This window comes from Triticum dicoccoides, chromosome 4B, assembly GCF_002162155.2.
Source record: "Triticum dicoccoides isolate Atlit2015 ecotype Zavitan chromosome 4B, WEW_v2.0, whole genome shotgun sequence".
NCBI lineage: Eukaryota > Viridiplantae > Streptophyta > Magnoliopsida > Poales > Poaceae > Triticum > Triticum dicoccoides.
In genome coordinates this window covers 200880323-200904418 of record NC_041387.1, presented here as the reverse complement: position 1 = coordinate 200904418, position 24096 = coordinate 200880323, and positions in this window count along the sequence as shown.

The window sequence follows — 24096 nt, the reverse complement described above, 5'->3', positions numbered from 1 at the left end:
GTTGATGGTTAGTGAAACCACTAGTTTCAAGAAGGGCAAGGGCAAGAAGGGGAACTTCATGAAACGGCACATCAGTTGCTGCTCCAGTGAAGAAACCCAAGGTTGAACCCAAACCCGATACTAAGTGCTTCTGTAATAAGGGGAACAACCACTGGAGCAGAATTACCCTAGATACTTGGTAGATGAGAAGGCTGGCAAGGTCGATAGAAGTATATTGGATATACATTATGTTAATGTGTACTTTACTAGTGCTCCTAGTAGCACCAGGGTATTAGATAACGGTTCAGTTGCTAAGTGTTAGTAACTCGAAATAAAAGGCTACGAAATAAACGGAGACTAGCTAAAGGTGAGCTGACGATATGTGTTGGAAATGTTTCCAAGGTTGATGTGATCAAGCATCGTACGCTCCCTCCGCCAACGAGATTGGTGTTAAACCTAAATAATTGTTATTTGGTGTTTGCGTTGAGCATAGACATGATTGGATTATGTCTATCGCAATACAGTTATTCATTTAAGGAGAATAATGGTTACTCTATTTATTTGAATAATACCTTCAATGGTCTTGCACCTAGAGGAATGGTTTATTGAATCTCGATTGTAGTGATACACATTTTCATGCCAAAAGATATAAGATAGTAATGATAGTACCACTTACTTGTGGCACTGCCATGTAAGTCATATTGGTGTAAAACGCATGAAAAAGCTCCATGTTGATGGACCTTTGGACTCACTCGTTTTTGAAAAGTTTGAGACATGCGAACCATGTCTATTGGTATGTGCGCATGAAGAAACTCCATGCAGATGGACCGTTTGGACTCACTTGATTTTGAATCACTTGAGACTTGCAAATCATACCACATGGGCAAGATGACTGAAAGCCTTGTTTTCAGTAAAATGGAACAAGAAAGCAACCTGTTGGAAGTAATACATTTTGATGTGTGCAGTCCAATGAGTGCTGAGGCATGCAGTGAATATCGTTATGTTCTTACTTCATGGATGATTTAAGTAGATACTGAGTATATTTACTTCCGGACGCTGACGATTTAAGTCACATAATACAACAGCTCGGAGAGTCCGACCGCAAGCTTTGGAATAGATTCCTCACTAAGAATAATCAAATTGTCGATTGTCTGGATGCCGAAGCCCTAGCGGCCTACAAACACAGTATCCGAGATGAGTGGCTCGCCAGACACCTCAGCCAAGAAAAGTCGAGGACAATGGCAGCCTTAACAAGCCTTATGACCCGCTTCTGCGCGGGTGAAGACAGCTGGTTGGCCCGCAGAGGCACTAGCGACCAGGGCACATCCGAAATCAGGGATGGCAACGGAAAGCCACGGCACAATAAAAACAAGCGTCGAAACAAGGAAGAAAGTCCGGACAACACGGCGGTAAACGTCGGATTCAGGGGCTCTCGACCTGGTCAACAAAAGAAGCCATTTAAAGGCAACAAAGAGGGACCGTCCAGCCTGAACAAAGTCCTGGACAGACTGTGCCAAATTCATGGCACCCCGAAAAACCTGTGAACCACAATAACAGAGAATGCTGGGTCTTTAAATAGGCCGGCAAGTTAAATGCCCAACACAAGGGAAGGGCAACACCATGTGAAGACGAGGATGAGCCTCTCTAGCCGAACACTAGGGGACAGAAAAAATTCCCACCAGAGGTAAAAACAGTAAACATGATCTACGCGACTCACATACCAAAGAGAAGGCACAAACGCGCACTCAGAGACGCATACACTGTAGAGCTCGTCGCCCCCAAACTCAACCCCTGGTTGGCCTGCCGGTCACCTTTGATCATAGGGACCACCCAACTAGTATGCGACACGGAGGATCAGCTACCTTGGTGCTCGACCCAATAATCGACGGATACCATCTCACTCGTGTCCTCATGGACGGCGGCAGTAGTCTCAATCTAATATATCAGGACACTGTCCATGGATGGCCAAAGTAACACCACCTTTAAAGGGGTGATACCAAGCGTTGAGGCCCGCTGCAGGGGCTCCCTCGTATTAGATGTGATATTCGGTTCTCGAGACAACTTCAGAAGTGAAGAATTACTCTTCACCATCGCTCCCATCCGAAGTGGTTATCATGCATTGCTCGGAAGAACGGCCTTCGCTCGCTTCAACGCAGTACCGCACTACGCCTACCTTAAACTCAAGATGCCCGGTCCACGTGGCGTCATCACCATTAGCGGAAATACACAGTGTTCCTTACGTGCGGAAGAGTATGCGACGGCCCTGGCAGCCGGACACTAAGCGGCCTATCCTATCAGAATGCATGATCGGCCGTTAAGACCACGGACACGGTTAGACGAGTCCGCCACACCACCCTCAGCAAGAGCCCAGATAAACCTGAGCTGGGTGCTATACATGTAACCCCATAGAGGGCACCAGGGGCTGCAAACATGCAATAAAGCCCACCTTTTTGGTTGACCTTACTAACAGGCCAATGTCTTACACCTCTACTATCCATTGATAATAATCAACTCTTCGCACGATTACGCCGTACTCTTTTACATGAGTTGTCCTCTTTGCAAACACCATTCTTGCGACACCCTACTAGGACACGGCACAACGAGACAAAGGCGCAGACATGCAGCAGGGCCCCGCTCAAAGGTTTGGCTTTAGATTAAGCCCCTGTGTAAACCTTCTTTATTTTCTCTTGTTGCTTAACATCCCATCGGTATTGTATACACCCACAGGGGATACTGGCGTGATTGGCATTTCACCACGACAGACTACCACACGTACCTGGAAATACAAGGTTCATAATCAAGGGCGCTACTCATCCTAGCATATGTTATAAAGTCCGAATACCCTTGGGAGTGTTCGGCGTCTCGAGTTCGGCCTTATATGCATCAGCTCCGAATCATGTCTTTGGTCAAATGTTGGGTTTGCCCGGCTCCTGGGTTTGCTTCCTTATGTTCCGCTTCTATCGGCTAAGGCGGCCAACGGAGAACTACCGCGATTGTGCCCTGGTTATTCCGGATGAGCACCTCAGTAGACAAAGCCAAAAACTAACTGTCATGATATAGCAAGAGACTGGTCAACCACTCGAGGACTCATCGGAATCTTCAGGATTCCTTTGCATTAACGATGGGCCGTTTCCCGGTCATGTACACACGCGCTCATATCCGGATGCACGCGAGGTACCAGGGGCTACATAGTAGCCCCACCGTCAAACTGCTATGGCTAAGTGAAAGTGTTAAAGCTATATAGTCTGGTTGCCTAGTTCGACATGCGATCACCTCCTTAATGGACCAAGACGTTGGATCAAGTGTGATTACGCATATTTTTGTGAACACCCCCGCATTGTATGCGTTCGGCTGAAGCCAACGACTGCTAACTTTCAGGTTATATATACATCAAACGGCCGCACAGGAGGCACAATAACACTTTTGGGCGAAAGTATAAACATAGCCTCTATAATTAAAATACAATTGTTTTTACAACGGAACGATTTGTCACTCGAACATGACACTCTTCGAGCACTGAGCCTCTATTAAATGAGCACCTTCCGTTACCTACTCCAAGTCGTGCTCGGCTGGATCCTGGCTTCCTGCCGGATTCTGGGGTGCAATGATGGTGGCCTCCATATCTACCCAATATGTTTTAACACGGGCAATAGCCATCCGCGCACCCTCTATGCACGCCGACCTCTTCATGGCATCGATTCGTGATACGGCCCCAAGGAATTGTTGCACTAAACCAAAATAACTGTCTGGCTTTGGCCCCTTCGGCCATAGATGGTATATTACAGACCTCATTGCAAGATCGGACGACCTATGGAGCTCGGCCACAGCGGCCATCCTTTCACTGAATGGCAACGGGTGTGTTGGAGCACTTAATTGCGACCAAAACAGCCTTTCTACTTCACTATCTTTTTGATCCTCGAAAAACTTGACCGCATCAGTCGTACTCTTTGCTAGATCTGCATACGCGTCTGCAGGGCTCCAGCGCCGATCCAGAGGAGTGTACTTTGGATCTAAGAACTTCATCCGCAACAAATAGGGGCTTCCAGCCGCAATTTCTCCGGCCTTTCGAAGCTCCTCCCGCACATCCCTAATTTCGGAACGCGTCTCCTTGGCCGCATCAAGGGCCCTCTTCAGGCCAGCCGACTTCGCCTGATTCTCCTTTTCAAGGAGCTCATACCGGTCGGCGGCGTTTTTCAGCTCCACAACCATCTTGGCTATTTTATCTTCGCTTCGGCGATGAGCAGCCTGTTCGGCTGTCAAATCTTCGGCCGCCTTTAGGGCAGCCACATTGCTAGCTCGGCTTGTTCCTTGGATATGAAAAGCTCTGCCCTCAGGACCTCCACGGCAGCAGCTCCGCCTGCAGCCGAACCATATCACATTAACATTATGCTCCTCTTAATATTTCCTATAAAAAATAAGGAAAACAGAGCACATACTATGTGACTCGTTAAGCCGTTCGTTCACAAGCGTAATGTCGGCGTCGACAACTTCAATCTGTCACCTCAGCTCAGTGACTTCGGTAGTCCGGCCTGCCGCCGGACCCTTCGCCACGTGCGCATGAATGCAGTGCGATCGTTACTTAAGAGTGTGATCCCCCGTTTACTGCCTAGGGCTGGCAACTAGAGTCTCAGGGCTACTATCTATACATAGCACACCTAGCGCGTGCGCTACAAACCAAAAAATTACGTATTTCATTACGTACATCAAAGCCTTTGAGAAGGCTCGTAAAATCTTCATTCAACCCGCTTGTGGTGAATGAAATCTTCTCAAGCACCATGCCCATTAAAGAACGGTGATCCTCTGAAAGAGGAGCTTGCTCCAGAAGGCCCGTTAGCGTGTCCGGCCGGTCGCCGGACTTTGCCGGACCCTTCTTATTACCCCCTGAGGGAGTCCTGGACTAGGGGGTGTCCGGATAGCCAAACTATTATCATCGGCCGGACTCCAAGACTATGAAAGATTCAAGATTGAAGACTTCGTCCCGTGTCCGGATGGGACTTTCCTTGGCGTGGAGGGCAAGCTTGGCGATACGGATATGTAGATCTCCTACCATTGTAACCGACTCTGTGTAACCCTAGCCCTCTTAGGTGTCTATATAAACCGGATGGCTTTAATCCGTAGGACGAACAACAATCATACCATAGGCTAGCTTCTAGGGTTTAGCCTCCTTGATCTCGTGGTAGATCTACTCTTGTAACACACATCATCAATATTAATCAAGCAGGACATAGGGTTTTACCTCCATCAAGAGGGCCCGAACCTGGGTAAAACATCGTGTCCCTTGTCTCCTGTTACCATCATCCTAGACGCACAGTTCGGGACCCCCTACCCGAGATCCGCCGGTTTTGACACCGACATTGGTGCTTTCATTGAGAGTTCCTCTGTGCCGTCGCAATCAGGAAGGATGCCTTTTCCCGTCTTTAAAGACGGCGCCGTCGTCAAGGGAGCTTTGGCCGCCGGCCAAACTATCCAGCTAGATGGTTTTCTTATGACCGCCTATTCGGCCACTGCTCCAACGATGACCTCTCAGGTCATCAAAAGCGATCTTCATGTAAACTCGAAATTCGCCGAGCAGCTAGATCCGATTGAGCTCTCCTCCGTAAACGAGCTCTTGGATCGCATCGCCGCCCTGGCAGTCGCTACAGACTACAATCAGATTGGTCTTAAAACCGATCTGAGAGAAATTAACTCTCCCCAGGCTACCCACCACGTTGTTGTGGTAGAGGAACAATGCATTGACTCTTCTTCTACGTTAAAAACCAGCTATGTCTGGATTCCCGATCCCTGCATGCTGGATTCCTGCGGAGAGACAGACGTCAATCAAATACTCAACCTAAAGTTAGGCATCGGACCAGATTTGTTGGAAGGCATCCAACAAACCAAGCATCCAAATCCGGAAACTTCTTGGCCTTTGAGCCTCAGATCGGGCGGGGTTCCGAACTTAATTCCACCCGCCCACCCAAACATAAGCAATCTATCTCAAATACGGCAAGAGCCTGATGAAACAGTACATCATTACTGGTTATGAATAGGATAAAGGACTGCCGTGAAGAAAGCGTGATTTCAATTTTTTGCAACAATTGCACGGACAAGGGAATCATAAACGCCATAAGTCATCACGAAGTTACACGCTTCGCCGACCTAGAGACCATTGTACAAAAATATTGTGCGATGGAGAGCGCCTGGAAAACCGAAACCAGGTTTTGGGACAATCCGGCCCTGAATACAACCCCAGTCCGAAATAAAAGGGTGCTTCATACTCAAGCACCTGGATTAAAAACCAAAAAGCAAAAACCCCCTAAAGGGCACGGAACCGTACTGGAGGGATGGCTCAACGGACCCTGCAAAATCCACAGTACGGAGGGCGCCACTCCAACACATAGCCTTCGAGCATGTTGGATACTACGGCAGGTGGCCAAAAGTGGCGAAGGCTTTCTAGCCCCGGACAACCAGCCCAACAGTACCAGTACGGTATTAACAGTCTTCGAGACTTTCGCATCAAATAACATGCGGAAGCGAACAATCCGCAGCCTCGCTGAAGTCTACCAAGTAGCAACAACGAATCAATGGAGCGACACAGCTATCACCTTCAATGCCAGCGATGCACCTAAATTCCGAACAGCTCGAGCACCAGCCGCATTGGTCCTCAGTCCGATAGTGGACGGCTTTCGTCTTACCAAGGTACTCATGGATGGCGGCAGCGGATTAAACCTCATCTATGAGGAAACCCTTCAAAAAATGGAAATTGACTGGAGCCGCATTGAGCGAAGCAGCACAACCTTCAGGGGAATAATCCCTAGTCGAGAAGTACGCTGCACAGGAAAAATCACACTAGACGTAGTGTTCGGCTCGCCGGACAACTACTGGTCCGAAGAGGTCACGTTCTAAGTGGCCCCATTCGGCAGCGGATATCACGCCTTGTTAGGGCGAGAGGCATTCACAATCTTCCAAGCTGTACCCCATTACGGGTACAAGAAGCTCAAAATGCCCGGGCCCAGTGGAATAATCACTCTCGTCAGTGATCCAGATATAGCACTCCGCGCTGAAAATAAGACAGCCGCACCCGCCCTAGAGGCATTATCCGAAGCCCTAGCGGCAGAGGAGCTCACTTCGCTGCGCTCCACGGTGGATAGGGACGATGTGATACTCGATAAGAGGTCTAAGTCCACCTCTTTTAAACCAGTAGACGAAATAGTCAAATCCCAGGTCCATCCAACGTACCCCACAAAGACGACCTCCATTGGGGCACAATTAAATCCTGATGTAGAAGCCGCACTACGAGAATTCCTTCGGGAAAATTGGGACATTTTCGCCTGGCACCCTTCAGACATGCCAGGAATCCCACGCAGGCTGGCAGAGCACAGCCTAAATATCCTAAAAGGATTCAAGCCAGTCAAACAGGCTCTTCGGCGATTTTCCGAACCCAAAATATAGGCAATGGGAGAGGAGCTAGCCAAACTCTTAGAAGCCGGATTCATCAGAGATATAAAACATCCGGACTGTCTAGCCAACCTGGTAATGGTACCAAAAAAGGACAAATCCTGGCGCCTTTGTGTCGATTTCAAAGACCTTAACAAGGCCTGTCCAAAGGACCCTTTCCCTCTCCCTCACATCGACCAAATCATCGATGCTACCGCAGGGCACGATTCATTGTGCTTCCTTGACGCATACTCCGGATACCATCAAATCAAGATGGCGGAAAAAGACCAGGCCGCAACAACATTTATTACTCCATACGGACCATTCTGCTTCAACACAATGCCCTTCGGACTCAAAAATGCCGGCGCAATATATCAGCGCATGATTCAGACATGTCTGGCCACCCAGATAGGCAAAACAGTAGAGGCATACATAGATGATGTGGTCGTCAAGACCAAACACGTCAAAACTCTAGTAGACGACTTGAGGGTGACATTCGACAACCTCCGAGCATATGACATTAAGCTCAACCCGGAAAATGTGTTTTCGGCGTACCAGCTGGAAAGCTCTTGGGCTTCATTGTATCTGGTAGAGGAATTGAAGCAAACCCAGCCAAGATCTGAGCTCTGTCACAATTGGATATCCCAAAAGACCTCAAGCAAATACAAAAACTAACTGGATGCATGGCGGCTCTAAGCCGCTTCATCTCCCATTTGGGAGAAAAGGCACTGCCCCTCTATCGCATCCTCCGGCGCACCAAACATTTCGAATGGACGGATGCTGCCACGGCCGGACTCAAAGAAATTAAGGCCGTATTGGCAACAAATCCGGTCCTGGCCGCGCCCAACCTAGGCGAACCGATGTTGTTATATATCGCAGCAACACATCAAGTTGTCAGCGCGGTACTCGTCGTCGAACGAGAAACAGAAGGGCACAAATTCCCTCTTCAAAAACCAGTTTACTACGTATCCACTGTCTTAACTCCATGCAAGTCCCGGTACCCACACTATCAAAAGATAGCGTATGCGATGTTCATGGCATCCTGGGAGCTGCGACACTACTTTCAAGAGTGTTCCATAACAGTGGCCTCCGAAGTACCTCTCAATGACATTATAAACAATCGCGATGCGACAGGAAGGATTGCAAAATGGGCCATTGAGCTCTTCTGGTGAGCGATGCAACGGGCAGGATATAACCTACAAACCACGGCGAGCTATCAAGTCACAAGTTCTAGCTGACTTCATCGCCGAATGGACCGAAGACGAACTCCCTAAAGAGTACGGCGCATACTCCAATTGGATCATGCATTTCGACGGCTCCAAAATGTTGGCTGGCTTGGGGGCTCGCGTCGTCTTGACGTCCCCAACCGGAGACACAGTCCAATACGTGCTTCAAATAATGTACACGGACTCCAACAATGCAGCCAAATACGAGGCCCTTCTACATGGCCTCTGGATGGCAATCTCCATGGGTATTCAATGCCTAGAGGTGCGCGGGGATTCAAACCTCGCAAATATCCCAAGTAAATGGAGACTTTGACGCCAAGGATCTGAAAATGGCAGCCTACCGTAACGCTGTCCTAAAAATGTCAGCCCAGTTCGAGGACTCGAACTCCACCATGTAGCCCGGGATAATAACTAGGCAGCAGACGTGTTGGCACGAATCAGCGCAAAACGCGACGCCGTCCCTCCAAACATCTTCCTGGAGTGGCTCTTTAAGCCATCCGTATTATGGGAAGAGGAGTCCGGAAATAATAATCCGGAACCAACTGCATCACCTAACGCAGAAGATTCTGACACAATCGGTGGCTCAACCAATGAAATAACAGATTCAGCCCACGAAATACTGGCAGTAATTGCCCCGTGGACGGAACCATTCCTAGCCTACTTAATCAGGCAGGAACTTCCCGAAGACCAAAATGAGGCCCGCTGCATAGTTCGGCGATCTAAAGCCTACAAGGTCCATGAGGGAGAACTTTATAAGAAAAGCACAACCGGAGTCCTTCAAAGGTGTATCTCCGAAGAGGAAGGGCGAAATCTCCTGACTGAAATTCACGCCAGACTTGGCGGGCACCACGCCGCCGCCCGGTCCCTTGTAGGCAAGGCCTTCCATACAGGATTTTATTGGCCGACCGCCCGGGCAGATGCTCAGGACTTAGTCTAACAATGCGTCGGTTGCCAGCTCTTTACTAATCAGAGCTACATGCCACCCACCGCCCTCAAAACTATACCCATTACTTGGCCGTTCGCGGTCTGGGGGCTTGACATGGTTGGACCCCTTAAAGGGGGAACCCACAGGCACAAATACTTATTTGTCATGGTGGACAAATTCACCAAATGGATAGAGGCCAAGCCAGTTAAAACGGCAGAATCCGGACCTGTGATAGACTTCATATCCGGGGTAGTACACCGTTTTGGCGTCCCCCACAGCATCATCACTGATAACGACACGAATTTCATGGCCGACGACGTTAAATTCTGGTGCAAAAACATGGGCATCAAGCTCGACTACGCTTCAGTCTACCACCCTCAAACTAATGGTCAAGTGGAACGAGCAAATGGTCTAATCATGAGCAGCATTAAACCCAGATTAGTGTGGTCCCTCACGGAATCTAACACGCACTGGGTAGAGGAGCTCGACTCCGTACTCTGGGGCTGCGGACCACGCCAAACCGCACAACCGGATTCACACCATTTTTTATGATATACGGCGCTAAGGCAGTTTTGCCCTGCGATATAATTCATGACTCACCTCGCGTGCGCATGTACGAGGAAAGAGAAGCCGAGTTGGATCGGCAGGACAGTTTGGACGCTTTAGAGAAGGAGCACGACTTGGCAAAATCCCGTTCCGCATTCTATCAACAGCAAGCTCGAAGATATCAAAGCAAAGAAGTACGGGCCAAAACTTACAATGTTGGCGAGCTAGTTCTACGCCTGCCGGACAAGAAAAAGGACAAACTCAAGCCCAAATGGGAAGGTCCCTTCTTCATCGACCAAGTCCTTACCGGCGGTGCATACCATCTATGCAACGCATCTGACAACCGACTCGAGCCAAACCCAAGGAACGCAACCCGTCTTCAAAGATTTTACGCCTAGCGCCGGACTCAGGGTTCGTCTCTTTCCTCCGTCCACCTTTCATGTTTTTTCGCTATCTTTGTTTTCCCTCCATTTTCCTCCCTCTTTCAGTACAACCCTCTTGAGGGCTAATCTGCGCTTTGTTCGCACTAACTCGATGTGCTACTCGCACTCGTTATACCTGGGGGCTTCTTTAACAGAAGCTTATTTATATGGGCTTCATGCCCACCACATGTGTCACACTTCCACATGTACCTTTTCATCACCATTATATGCATCGATATGACTTAAGTTTTGGCCAAGCCGGGTTGCCTGGCTCCTGTGCTTACCCGTTCCCGATTGTTCGGCTAGGAGGAAAAGGGAGCACCTCTGCGATTGTTACTGCCGGGTCAGCCGGATGTGTACCTCAGACTGGGTGAAGCCGAAGGCTAGCGTTCTTAAGGGAATATTTGGTCGGTGACCTGAAAGATGATTTATTACTTACTTATTTATCTGCCCCCAGATGCTTTTTGTACTATTTTCGCAGTCCGGACATGCACTTCAGGGCATGCCTCCTAGGGAAAGGAACCCTTAACAGAACTATTCTCCATGGAAGATGTTTCTTACTAACCATGTAATATAACATAGCTAGTTGGGCACTTGTCTGATAAAGCAATTATGACCCCTACGCCTTGTCTCCATGCATGCCCCGGTTCTTTTATAACTGTAAGGGTATTCTGACACACTCCGGACTATTGGGTCCCAAGGTTGAAGTGAAAAGGTCCACAAAGGCAAACGATCTACAATCCGGCTAGAAGGCATTTTACATGTCATTTTAAAATTACATCGTCAAACAGACTGATTGTAGTCCTCTTCAATCCCATCTAAGAGGCTGTCTAATTTACAGTCCTGTTGCGAATATTTCGCGGCCAACTCTACTTGGCCGTACATCAAGCTCACGGGGATCTCCTTCCCATCGGGCCCCACAGGTCCGACCTCGGCCATGTGGTTTGGGTCAGCCTTCGGGCACCGCGTCTTCACCATGGCCCAGGCCTCCCTGGCACCTTGACGGCAGGCCGACATCTTCCACAGACGGAGACGTCGCCGTACTCCCTGAAGCTTCTCAGCAAGCCCTCCAAGGCCCTCAGGTAGGGAGACGGAAGTCCACAAGGCCTGAATGACGCCGCTCATCGCCTGCCGAACACGTTCGTGCAGTAGCAGAAGCTCGGGAAGAGGGTCTCCCGTGGAACCAGGCATCTCCTCCGCCGAACGACCCGTGAGCACACCTATAGACACATTTCTGTCAATCAACTTCCTCGTCGAACTCTTCTTTTCAAAAGAGTTTGCTCAAGCACTTACTATAAATGCCGCGACGAAGCCGCCGATTCTCCTTTACGGAGTTAAACAGCTGGACCCGAACATCTTTTAGTTCTTCGCCCAGCTGGGTGTTGGCATCTTGGAGTTTGTTCCTCTCCTGCTGCACCCTCATAAGCACCCTCTCGCCGGCCTTCAACTGGCGCAGCAGCTGTTGCTTGTCCGGATCTAGTCCGGCACCCTCTGCAATATTATTGTCAGACTATACACACACGCCGCACTTCATAAACTACTTCTTTTTTCAAAATATGAATTACCAGAGGGGGTCTCCGTGGCTCCCCCGGCAGCGGCTAGTGCAGCCTCAAGTTGGGCCTTGCATTCTTGAAGCTCCTGAGACAGGTGGGTATTCTTCTCAGTAAGATCCTGCATAACAAATGATCTTTAAATTAGTTAGTTTAACTATTTTAAGTCTCGGGGGCTACTGGCATATATAACTATTAAAATTCCTTACCTGTATGTCCTTTACATACTGCTCTGTTGCTCTGGTTAAACCATCTTGAGAAGCACGGAGGTGCGCGTCTCCCGCATTAAAGGCATTTAACGCCTCAAGGGAGAAACACGCGTCACGAAGAACTGTCCGACGGCGCCTGTGATTCATGGTGCTCTCCACCTTAGACCTGGTGGCGGACAACCTATCGGCATCCTCCGTTGGAGGAGCATCCGGCTCGCGCCTTGCGCTCGCCTCCCCCTCCGGACCAGGCGTTGGAGCCTGGCTGGCGGAGGCTTGGTGGGCACCCTCTCCGGTCTCAGTCCGGCGAGCGCTCTTTCTCCTGGAAGAATCATGAGCATTAATATGCCTCCCGGGAGTCTTTCCCTTAAAAGACAATGGTGCACCATACCTTTGCGGCGATGTTTCGATTCGTGCCGCACTCCTCTTCCGCCTGCTAGGCCGCACTGACCTCGTTTGATCAGTCGCCGCAGGCTCGGCTTCCCTCCGTAAAGGCACCTCCTGCCAAGCACCATTGGTACACGGTGGTCAGAAATAAGCATTAAAAAGTAAGGGTGTCAGGACTTCGGTCATACTCACCTGGGAAGCCGGACATAAACCGGGGTAGTCAGCCGTAATGGCGACTAAAGCATTGTCTATGCTGAGCTGGTGGAACACCCCGTCAATCAAATCCACCTTTATGTCCGGGTCCTCTTCGGAGGCCAGATCAAGGGATCTTCCCGGATCCTCGGGTTGTGGAGTTGGGCTTTCTATGCCCGCCACATCCCGGCGTATTTCCTACGTCGAAATCATAAAGTAAGACACTTACCTTTGAAAGCACGGATCAGATATATAAGGGTCCGCTTACCCAGATCCGAGGGTTATTCATGGAGAATCCATTCAATGGATTCGTGCGGAGGAAGTCCTCCTTCTCCCCCTTGTACAAGCCGGACAGGATCTTCACCAGATCGGCGGCCGATCCCGGCCCCGTGAGGCCATGACGGGTGGCGTCATTCTCCCCGTTAAAATCCCACATAGGGTGGCCCCTATATTGGAGCGGCTGCACCCCTCGCATAATGCATGTGGCCATGACTCCAACCATGGTTAATCCGGAATGGGCTAGTAGCCGTATCCGGCCCATCAGATAGTGGACGCTCCTATCATCTTCCCGTTGAGGGCTCCGCGGGCGCCAACTCAGGCGTTTCTTCAGAGGAGCATTGCTAAACTCCGGGAGGCCGATCCGAACTGGATCCGGCAGCGGGGCGTCTTCCATATAGAACCACTCTGAAGGCCAGTCTTCGGACGCCTTCTTCGGGGTTGCGGATAGATATCGGGTCACGGCGATGCGCCATATTTCGGCTCCGCCCACTTGATATATCGACCCCCCGTGAGAACGGGGTACGAGGCAAAACAACCTCTTCCATAGCGCAAAATGGGGCTCGATGCCCAAGAACAGCTCGCAAAGAGCTACAAAGCCCGCGATGTGCAAAATGGAGGCAGGCGTGAGGTGGTGAAGTTGGAGTCCATAGAACTCCAGGAGCCCCCGGAGAAACGGATGTATAGGAAATGTGAGTCCCCTTATTAAGTAGGGGACGAAGCATACCCACTCTCCTTTGGACGGATTGGGGACGCTCTCCGCCTACTTCCCACCCTTGTAGGTGGCCAGTCCGGCTCGAACCGGAACCATAAAGGCCGGGGGAAGGTATCCCTCTGCTTGGAGCGTCACTAACTCGCTATGCGGGACTGAGCATCTCCTCCAGTCTCCTGACTGAGGACTGGGAGTGCGAGAAGAGGAGCCGCGTCGACTGTCCATGTTGCGCCTCATTAGTACTTGCGGAAGGAGGATGGTGTGATTTGGATCTGGATCCTCGCCTCTCTTATAGGCAGCTTATTCATGCAGCTAGGGGGTAAAACGTAAGAATACCCTGGCTTTTCGCATTCGTACAACATGTGGAAGAAGGCCATTTTTGGACGTGGAAGCCAAGGAGCGCAACATTTATGAAGCAACCGGACACTATCCGGCAAACACCTGGAGTGTGAAGGAGAACCCGCCTTGCAAACGCCGAAGACAACATACGCGCCGGACTCGTCGTCATTGAAGCCTGGTTCGGGGGCTACTGAGGGAGTCCTGGACTAGGGGGTGTCCGGATAGCCGAACTATCATCATCAGCCGGACTCCAAGACTATGAAGATACAAGATTGAAGACTTCGTCCCGTGTCCGGATGGGACTTTCCTTGGCGTGGAGGGCAAGCTTGGCGGTACTGATATGTAGATCACCTACCATTGTAACCGACTCTATGTAACCCTAGCCTTCTCCGGTGTCTATATAAACCAGATGGCTTTAGTCCGTAGGATGAACAACAATCATACCATAGGCTAGCTTCTAGGGTTTAGCCTCCTTGATCTCGTGGTAGATCTACTCTTGTAACACACATCATCAATATTAATCAAGCAGGACGTAGGGTTTTACCTCTATCAAGAGGGCCCGAACCTGGGTAAAACATCGTGTCCCTTGTCTCCTGTTACCATCCGCCTAGACGCACAGTTCAGGACCCCCTACCCGAGATCCGCCGGTTTTGACACCGACACCCCCCGTGGGAGTCGAACGCTCCGGGCTCAGGGCGGCCGGAGTATTAGCTTATGGCCTCGGCGAATCTGGACTCCTCCATGATGACACCTCAGGGTCGCCCACCCCGTGAGGCAGAGAGGTAGGTGGGGTTTCACTCTCCATCATCTCCGGAAGAAGATCCCCCGAAGACAAACTCTGTCGAGAAGAGCTACTAGCCGGACTGCAAAGAATGGATCCTGGTTATGCTTCTCAGAGGAGGAAGCAGTAGCTTTGTATTTACAATTAACTTACAGCTCGGTGGAGGGCTGGCCTGTTTGCGGGCGTGGCGCGGTGAGGACGCCCTCCGGGGCAGGGCCCCTGGTGAAGTTTTCTTCCCTTGTCTAGGCACCTCCGTCTCCAAGTCTTCGGAGGCGGCCCTCTTCTTCCCGCGGGGGTGAGGAGGCCTTAGATTCCCCTCCCTGAATATCCTCCTTCATGGAAATAGTATTTCCCCCGGTTTGGATGTGCAATGTGTGAAGCTCTTCTTCCCTGTTCTTCCCTTCGTCTTCCCCCGAGGGCACTTGACTTAGCACATGACTATGCATCCTAGCTATTGCAGGACTAGGCGAGCCTTCAGGAAGTGGTGCCGGACAACTGATTCTCTCCACCTTGCTGAGCCAATCCTGGCCGCGGATGGTTCTCAGAATAATGTTGTGATCAATATAAACGAAGTGTTCGGTTTCTAGGTCGCTTACTTGGGTATCTGGGTGGTTGCAGCTCAGGCCCGCATCCTCGATGATGTCCAGACACTTTACTTGTGGTCCAAAGAATAAAATACACATCCCTTCGAGTGTCATGCCGAAGAAGTGCTGAGTAGTTCATGGACCCTCCAGGTTGAACTCCCACATCTGGAGAGGCTGACGTTCACACGGCAAGATCCGTCGGACTAGCATTACCTGAATTACGCTGATAAGACTGATGTCCCTCTCAAGAAGCTCCCGAATGCGGCTCTACAATGTTGGTATGTTATTAGCAGGCCCCCAATCCAGTCCCACGTTGGCCCACGATGCCAGTTGAGGCAGAGGGCCGGAGCGGAAGTCGGGGTCAGCCACCTGCTTTGTGCCTCTGGGAGCCGTGATGTAAAACCACCTCCAATGCCATAGATCGGACACCTCCAGGAAGAAGCCCTCCGGCAATGGTGCATCGGCGTTTCTGCTTATTGCAGCGCCTCCGCACTCCGCGTGTCGCCCCTCGATCACCTTCGGCTTTACATTCAAGGTCTTGAGCCATAAGCCGAAGTGCGGGGTAATGTGGAGGAAGGCTTCGCACACGATGATAAACGACGAGATGTGAAGGATTGAGTCCGGGGCTAGATCATGAAAATCTAGCCCGTAATAGAACATGAGCCCCCTCACAAAGGGATCGAGGTTGAAACCTAAGCCACAGAGGTTTTGAGGAACAAATACGGCGCTCTCTTTGGGCTTGGGAGTAGGGATGACCTGCTCTGGAGCAGGAAGCCTGTGCTTGATGTCCGCGGTCAGATATCTGACCTCCCTAAGCTTCGCAATGTCCTCCTCTGTGACAGAAGAGGCCATCCACCGGCCTTGAAGGTTGGATCCGGACATGATTGAGGATCCGAAGTGCCTAAGCTTGGTCTTCGGGTGTTGGAACTCGAGATGCGGAAAGGCGCAAGCATGGTAGGTGTCACGTGCAATATGCGACCCTATCCTAAAGGAACTCGAAGGTCCCACCAAGGATAGGAGCGCATATTGGAGACACTTTTGCAAGGTGGATATCATTACATCGTACCATTAAATAATAGTTGGGGATACGTACAAGAGACAAACAATGCCACATCAATACAACAACATGATAATAAGAGTAACATCCGACTATGGATGGAACACAAACAGAAACTCAAACGACATCCACCCTGCTAGCCCAGACTGCCGACCTGGACCCTATCCCTTGATCGAAGAAGAAGCAGAAGACGAACTCCAAAACAAGCAAACATCGCGCTCGCGTCATGATCATCGAATAACCTGCACCTGCAACTGTTGTTGTAGTAATCTGTGAGCCACGAGGACTCAGTAATCCCATTACCATGGGTATCAAGACTAGCAAAGCTTAATGGGTATGGTAAGGATAAGTGGTGAGGTTGCAGCAGTGAGTAAGCATATATGGTGGCTAACATACGCATATAAGGGCGAGAAGAGAAACAAAGGAAGGGTCGTGAAGCTAGCAATGATCAAGAGGTGATCCTGAACTCCTACTTACGCCAAACATAACCCAATATCGTGTTCACTTTCCGGACTCGGCCGAAAAGAGACCATCACGGCTACACACGCGGTTGATGTGTTTTAATTCATATCTGGTGTCAAGTGGTATACAAACGGACATTAACAAATTCCCATCTGCCTCATAACCGCGGGCACGGCTCTCGAAAGTTTATACCCTACAGGGGTGTCCCAACTTATCCCATCACAAGCTCTCACGGTCAACAAAGGATATTCCTTCTCCTAGGAAGATTCGATTAGTCTCAGAATCCTGGTTTACAAGACATTTCGACAATGGTAAAACAAGACCAGCAAAGCCGCCCGATGTGCCGACAAATCTCGATAGGAGCTGCACATATCTTGTTCTCATGGCACACCGGATAAGCGAAGCGTACAGGTACCAACGTAAACCAAATCGCCAAGGGACGGTCCTGCACGGTGCTCTAGTTTGGACCAACACTCGGAGGAGCACTGGCCCAGGGGGGGGGGGGTAAATAATGATGACCCTCGGGCTCCGGAAAGCCAAGGGAAAAAGGCTTAGGTGAGGCAAATGGTAACCAAGTTTGGGCCTTGCTGGAAGAGTTTTATTCAAAGCAAACTATCAAGGGGGTCCCATAAATCTCCCAACCGCGTAAGGAACGCAAAATCAAGGAACATAACACCGGTATGACGGGAACTAGGGCGGCAAGAGTGGAACAAAACACCAGGCATAAGGCCGAGCCTTCCACCCTGTACAAAATATATAGATGTATTAATTAAATAAGAGATATTGTGATATCCCAACATAATCCTGTCCATCATGGAGCAATCTTCAACTTCACCTGCAACTAACAACGTTATAAGAGGGGCTGAGCAAAGCGGTAACATAGCCAAGCAACGGTTTGCTAGGAAGGGTGAAAAGGTTAGAGGCTGACATGGCAGTATGGGAAGCTTGATCAACAAGAGATAGGTAGCATGGCAAAGCGATAGAATGAAGCAACTAGCATAGCAATTATAGTAGTGAGATCCAGCATGATGGTCATCTTGCCTGAAATCCCACTAGGAAGAAGAACGAGTCCATGAAGAAGACAAACGAACATAGTCGAACAAATCCTCACAACTCCGGAACTAAACCGAAGCTAATGAGAGAAGCAAACCGGAAAGAAGCAAACAACATGGTAAACAAACATCACATAAACATGGCATCTGGCACAATCAAGTATGATGCATGTCCGGTTTAAATAGGCATGGTGTGGCAAAGTGCAACAAACCATACTACAAGTTAAGTGGAGCTCAATATGCAACGAGTTGCATATTGACAAAACACCACATTAACACATTTAGTTTAATCACGTTTAAGCTACCAAACAATATTAAATGTTGTTAAACATGGCAAGAGGTGAAGCATAATTAAACTACCTATCTAGGCAAGTTTAAATGAGGCTGCAACAACAAACAACAATTCCGGAAAATCCCCATGTCCATATTTCGAATTTGGTACTGTTCTGCCCTAAACCATATTTTAATACTGTTAAGCAGTAAAACAAAGTGCACCATGTTAATCTATGCATTTTCCACCCCATTTACATATAAAGAACATTTAGAACCGAGCTACGGTTATCTAGTTACGAAATAACCCATTTTAACATGACATTTGTGCAAATTTAAACAAACAGAAATTTAAGCATTTTTAACAGGGATGAAAGTTGCATATTGTGAAACTAGATACAATTTTAAGCATTTTACATATATAACATGTTTCATTTGGATGCATGGACAATTAGTTATTAACAATCCAAAACAGTGGCATTCCTGTAATTATGCATGCACTGGAAATTAGGAAAATCGTTTGCAGGGAAAAAATGTAGCCGGCTTGAATCTGGTCTACCGGGATTCAATAGGACAGGGGCGCTTGGGGGTGGGGTCACCTAGTGCGCTGAGGCCCAGTGGGAGGAAGAGAAGAGGCCGGCAGGGGGCTGCTGGGCCTGGCGACGCGGTCAACGCGAGCGAGGTGAGCGAGCTGCTCCTTCTTCATTACTGAAGAACCGAGACAGCAGCAGCAAGTTCAGGGCGACGGACGATGGGAACGGCTGCCAGCGACGAGCGGAACGTGGGGATGGACGAATCCGGGCAGGTGGCAAGGCAGAGACCCGGCAGGGCGGAACAGATCCACAAGGGCTCAAACGAGGGGGTCAATGGGGCATGCGGGCGCTGCTCCGGGCGCCGCGCCATGGCTCCTGTGAAGGTTCAAAGAGAGGGAGAGAACTGCGTGAGAGGGAGAAAAACAGAGGGGGGAAGGAGAAATAAGGGGAGGCGGCGAGGGGGAACTGCGGCGGCGCGGCGGATCCAGGCGGAAGGCGAGGATCTCCGGCGAGGCAGGGACTTGGCGCGGGCATGGAAGGGTCCATGCAGAGGCATCTCCTCAGCGCTGCAGGTTGGGCGCAGAGTAGGCAAGGCGGCGGCGAGGCATGAAGCAGGGCGGGGGACGACGCTGGTGACCTACTGGTGGGTCTCTGGCGACGAGCTGCCGGTGGTGGCGGGAGGTGGTTGAGGAGGCCGGCGTCCATCGGGAGGCTTCCATGGCGCTGGTGTGCTCATGGTTGAACAGAGAGAGAGGCCGAGAGGTGAGAGGCATCCATAGGAAGCAAAGAAAGCGAGAGGAGGGAGATGGCAGGGAGTGCGACGATCTGCTGGTGGTGACCAACGGCGAAAGGAGCTCCGATGGTGGTGCTGCTTGCGGTGCCGCGCGAGAAGCACGGGAGGAGGGCGATGGGGGTCAGCGTGGAGTGGATCGCGGAGCTGCTCCGGTTGGCCAGGAAAGTGAATCAGGGAGGAGCAGTGAGGAGCGCTGGTTGGTGGACGGAGGAAAACGAGGAGAAGAACGGGTTCGAGCGATGGGGATCCCGAGGTGGGAGATGAGTGCGGCGGCGGCAGGAGGGACAAACTTCCTAGATTTTAGGGTTAGGCTAGATTAGGTATGAAGTTCGTATATATATATAGGGTAAGGGGGGTTTAGGGTAGATTTGGACCCTCCGATTAAATCGGACGGTCAAGAATAGAAGGTTAGGGGAGTCCAATGGAGAAACGCAGATATTTTATAGATGTTTGGAGATGATCCGGACGCAATGGTAACGATAGTCCTGGTCGGGTCAAGGGTAGTTTCGGACACGAGCGAGGGGTCGATGCGCTGTGCAAAGAGACTCCGGTTTAGGCAAGAGGGAAAACCAAAAACAAGGTTGGTCTCGGAACGGTCAACAAAAGCAAGGGGGGACGCGGCAACTACGAGTGGATGCAAGTTAAAAAAACAAAAAAATGACGGCAACGAGTGCCGATGCAATGCGGATGATGACCTGATGAATGCAGCAAACAAATGAATACACACGATGATAACGAAAAACATGGAAGGCCTCTGGAGCGTTGGTCTTGGGGCGTTACAGTAGGAAAGAGGGATAGGCCTCGGCCCCTCTATAAAGGGGGTGAATTTCAAGCGTCCCCAGTGTGACTATCTGGGATTTGCCTAAAAACACGGAGTCATACCAACGGATCTCTGCTTCGACGAGGCGTGTCAATATAACCGCCTTGCAGTATGTGTCGTGGCAGGCCGAGAAAAACCGGTTCGTGTTAAGCCAGGCCGCGGCGTAAGGGCACACCATGAAAAATCGTCGGCAGATTAGATTTGCAAAGTGTTATGCTCTCTACGGTGGTGTGCGGAAATTATCTTACAGAGCCAGACACGATCCTTAATCTACTTTGGAGTATTCGGAGATGGATCCCGCCTTGCAATGCCGAAGACAATCTGTGCGCCGGACTCGTCGTCATTGAAGCCTGGTTCAGGGGCTACTAAGGGAGTCCTTGATTAGGGGGTATCCGCAGAGCCGGACTATATACTTTGGCCGGACTGCTGGACTATGAAGATAGAAGACTCAAGACTTCGTCCCATGTCAGAATGGGACTCTCCTTTGCGTGGAAGACAAGCTTGGCGATCCAAATGTTAGATCTCCTTCTTTGTAACCGACTCTGTATAACCCTAGCCCCTCCGGTGTCTATATAAACTGGAGGGTTTAGTCCGTAGGGGAGGAACGATCATAATCATCATAGGCTAGCTCCTAGGGTTTATCCTCTACGATCTCGTGGTAGATATACTCTTGTAATACTCATATCATGAAGATCAATCAAGCAGGAAGTAGGGTATTACCTCCATCGAGAGGGCCCGAACCTGGGTAAAACATCGTGTCCCCTGCCTCCTATTACCATTAGCCTTAGACGCACCATTCGGGATCCCCTACCCGAGATCCACTGGTTTTGACACCGACACCGACCCTGACACCGGCACCCTAACACCCCGACCCCCACACGACACCCCCACCCCGACACCCCGACACCCTGACACCACATCCCAACCCCGACCCCGACCACCGACACACCGACACCTGACACCCCGACCACCGACACCCTGACACCACACCCACCCTTACCCCTGATGACCCACAAGTATAGGGGATCTATGGTAGTCCTTTCAATAAGTAAGACTGTCGAACCCAATGAGGAGCAGAAGGAAATGACAAGCGGTTTTCAGTAAGGTATTCTGTGCAAGCACTGAAATTGTAGGTAACAGATAGTTTTGTGATAAGATAATTTGTAACGGGTACAAAGAAATGAAAGTAAATAAGGTGTAGCAAGGTGGCCCAATCCTTTTTGTAGCAAAGGACAAGCCTGGTCAAATTCTTACATAGAGAAAAGCGCTCCCGAGTACACATGGGAATTATCGTCAAGCTAGTTTTCATCACGCTCATATGATTCGCATTTGTTACTTTGATAATTTGATATGTGGGTGGACCGGTGCTTGGGTGCTGTCCTTTCTTGGACAAGCATCCCACTTATGATTAACCCCTATTCCAAGCATCCGCAACTAGAAAAGAAGTATTAAGGTAAACCTAACCACATCATGAAACATATTGATCCAAATCAGCCCCTTACGAAGCAACTTATAAACTAGGGTTTAAGCTTCTGTCACTCTAGCAACCCATTATCTACCTATTACTTCCCAATGCCTTCCTCTAGGACCAAATAATTGTGAAGTGTCATGTAGTCGATGTTCACATAACACCACTAGAGGAGAGACAACATACATCTCATCAAAATATCGAACGAATACCAAATTCACATGACTACTAATAGCAAAGACTTCACCCATGTCCTCAGGAACAAGCGTAACTACTCACAAAGCAAATTCATGTTCATAATCAGAGGGGTATTAATATGCATTAAGGATCTGCACATATGATCTGCCACCAAATAAACCAACAAGCATCAACTACAAGGAGGAATCAACACTACTAGCAACCCACAGGTACCAATCTGAGGTTTTGGTACAAAGATTGGATACAAGAGATGAACTAGGGTTTGAGAGGAGATGGTGCTGGTGAAGATGCTGATGGAGATTGACCCCCTCCCGATGAGAGGACCATTGGTGATGACGATGTTGATGATTTCTCCCTCCCCGAGGGAAGTCTCCCTGGTAGAACAGCTCTGCCGGAGCCCTAGATTTGTTCTGCCAAGGTTCCTCCTCGTGGCGGCAGAGTTTCATCCCGTAAGATGGCTTATGATTTTTTCCAGGGTAAAAGACTTCATATAGCATAAGATGGGCACCGGAGGGCTGCCAGGTGGCCCACGAGGCAAGGGGGCGCGCCCAGGGGTGTAGGGCGCGCCCCCACCCTCGTGGACGGTGGGTGGCCCCCCTCGGGTATTTCTTCCGCTGAATATTTATCATTAATTCCAAAAATGACTTCCATGGAGATTCAGGACTATTGGAGCTTTGCAGAATAGGCCTCCAATATTTGCTCCTTTTCCAGCCCATAATCCCAGCTGCCTGCATGCTCCCTCTTCATGTGAACCTTGCAAAATAAAAGAGAATAGCCATAAATATTGTGACATAACATGTAATAACAGCCCATAATGCAATAAATATCGATAAAAAGCATGATGCAAAATGTACGTATCAACTACCCCAAGTTTAGACCTCGCTTGTCCTCAAGTGGAAGCCGAGATCGAAAAATATGTCCACATGTTTAGAGATAGAGGTGTTGGTAAAAAGAAAATACGGACATGAGGGCATCATGATCATTCTTATAACAGCAACATATATATTTTGTCATATGATTTATTATGCTCAAGTAACAATCTATTCACAATGTCAAGTATGATTCAGAAACTTCATTGAGAACTAACAAACTATAATCTTAGTCATTCAAGCAATTGCAATTTATCATAACATCAGAAAGAGTCAATAATAGAGCTTTTCAGCAAGTCCACATACTCAACTATCATTTAGTCTTTCACAATTGCTGACACTCATGCAATACTTATGGTTTTGGAGTTTTAATCAGACACCGAGAAAGATAGGGGCTTATTGTGTTGCCTCTAACCTTTACCTCAAGGGTAATGTGAACAATAATAGTTCAAGATAACTTACATCCAATTGGATATATATATCAAGATCTTTGTAACACGAGGTGCTTGCCAAAGGATAAAATATAAAAAGGAAAGGTGAAGATCACCTTGACTCTTGCATAAGGTATAAGACATAAAGTAAAAGATAGGCCTTTCGCAGAGGGAAGCAGAGGTTGTCATGTGGTTTTTGGGTGGATGCACAAAATCTTAATGCAAAAGAACGCCACTTTATATTGCCACTTGTGATATGAACTTTTATTATGCAGTCCGTCGCTTTTATTACTTCCATATCACAAGATCATATAAAGCTTATTTTCTCCACACTAATAAGTCATACATATTTAGAGAGCAATTTTTATTGCATGCAACATGACAAATTACTTGAAGGATCTTACTCAATCCATAGGTAGATGTGGTGGACTCTCATGGAAAAATTGGGTTTAAGGGTATTTGGAAGCACAAGTAGTATCTCTACTTGGTGCAAGGAATTTGGCTAGCATGAGGGGGAAAGGCAAGCTCAACATGTTGGACGATCCATGACGATATACTTTAACTGAGATGTGAGAAAACATAACCCATTACTTTTCCAACAT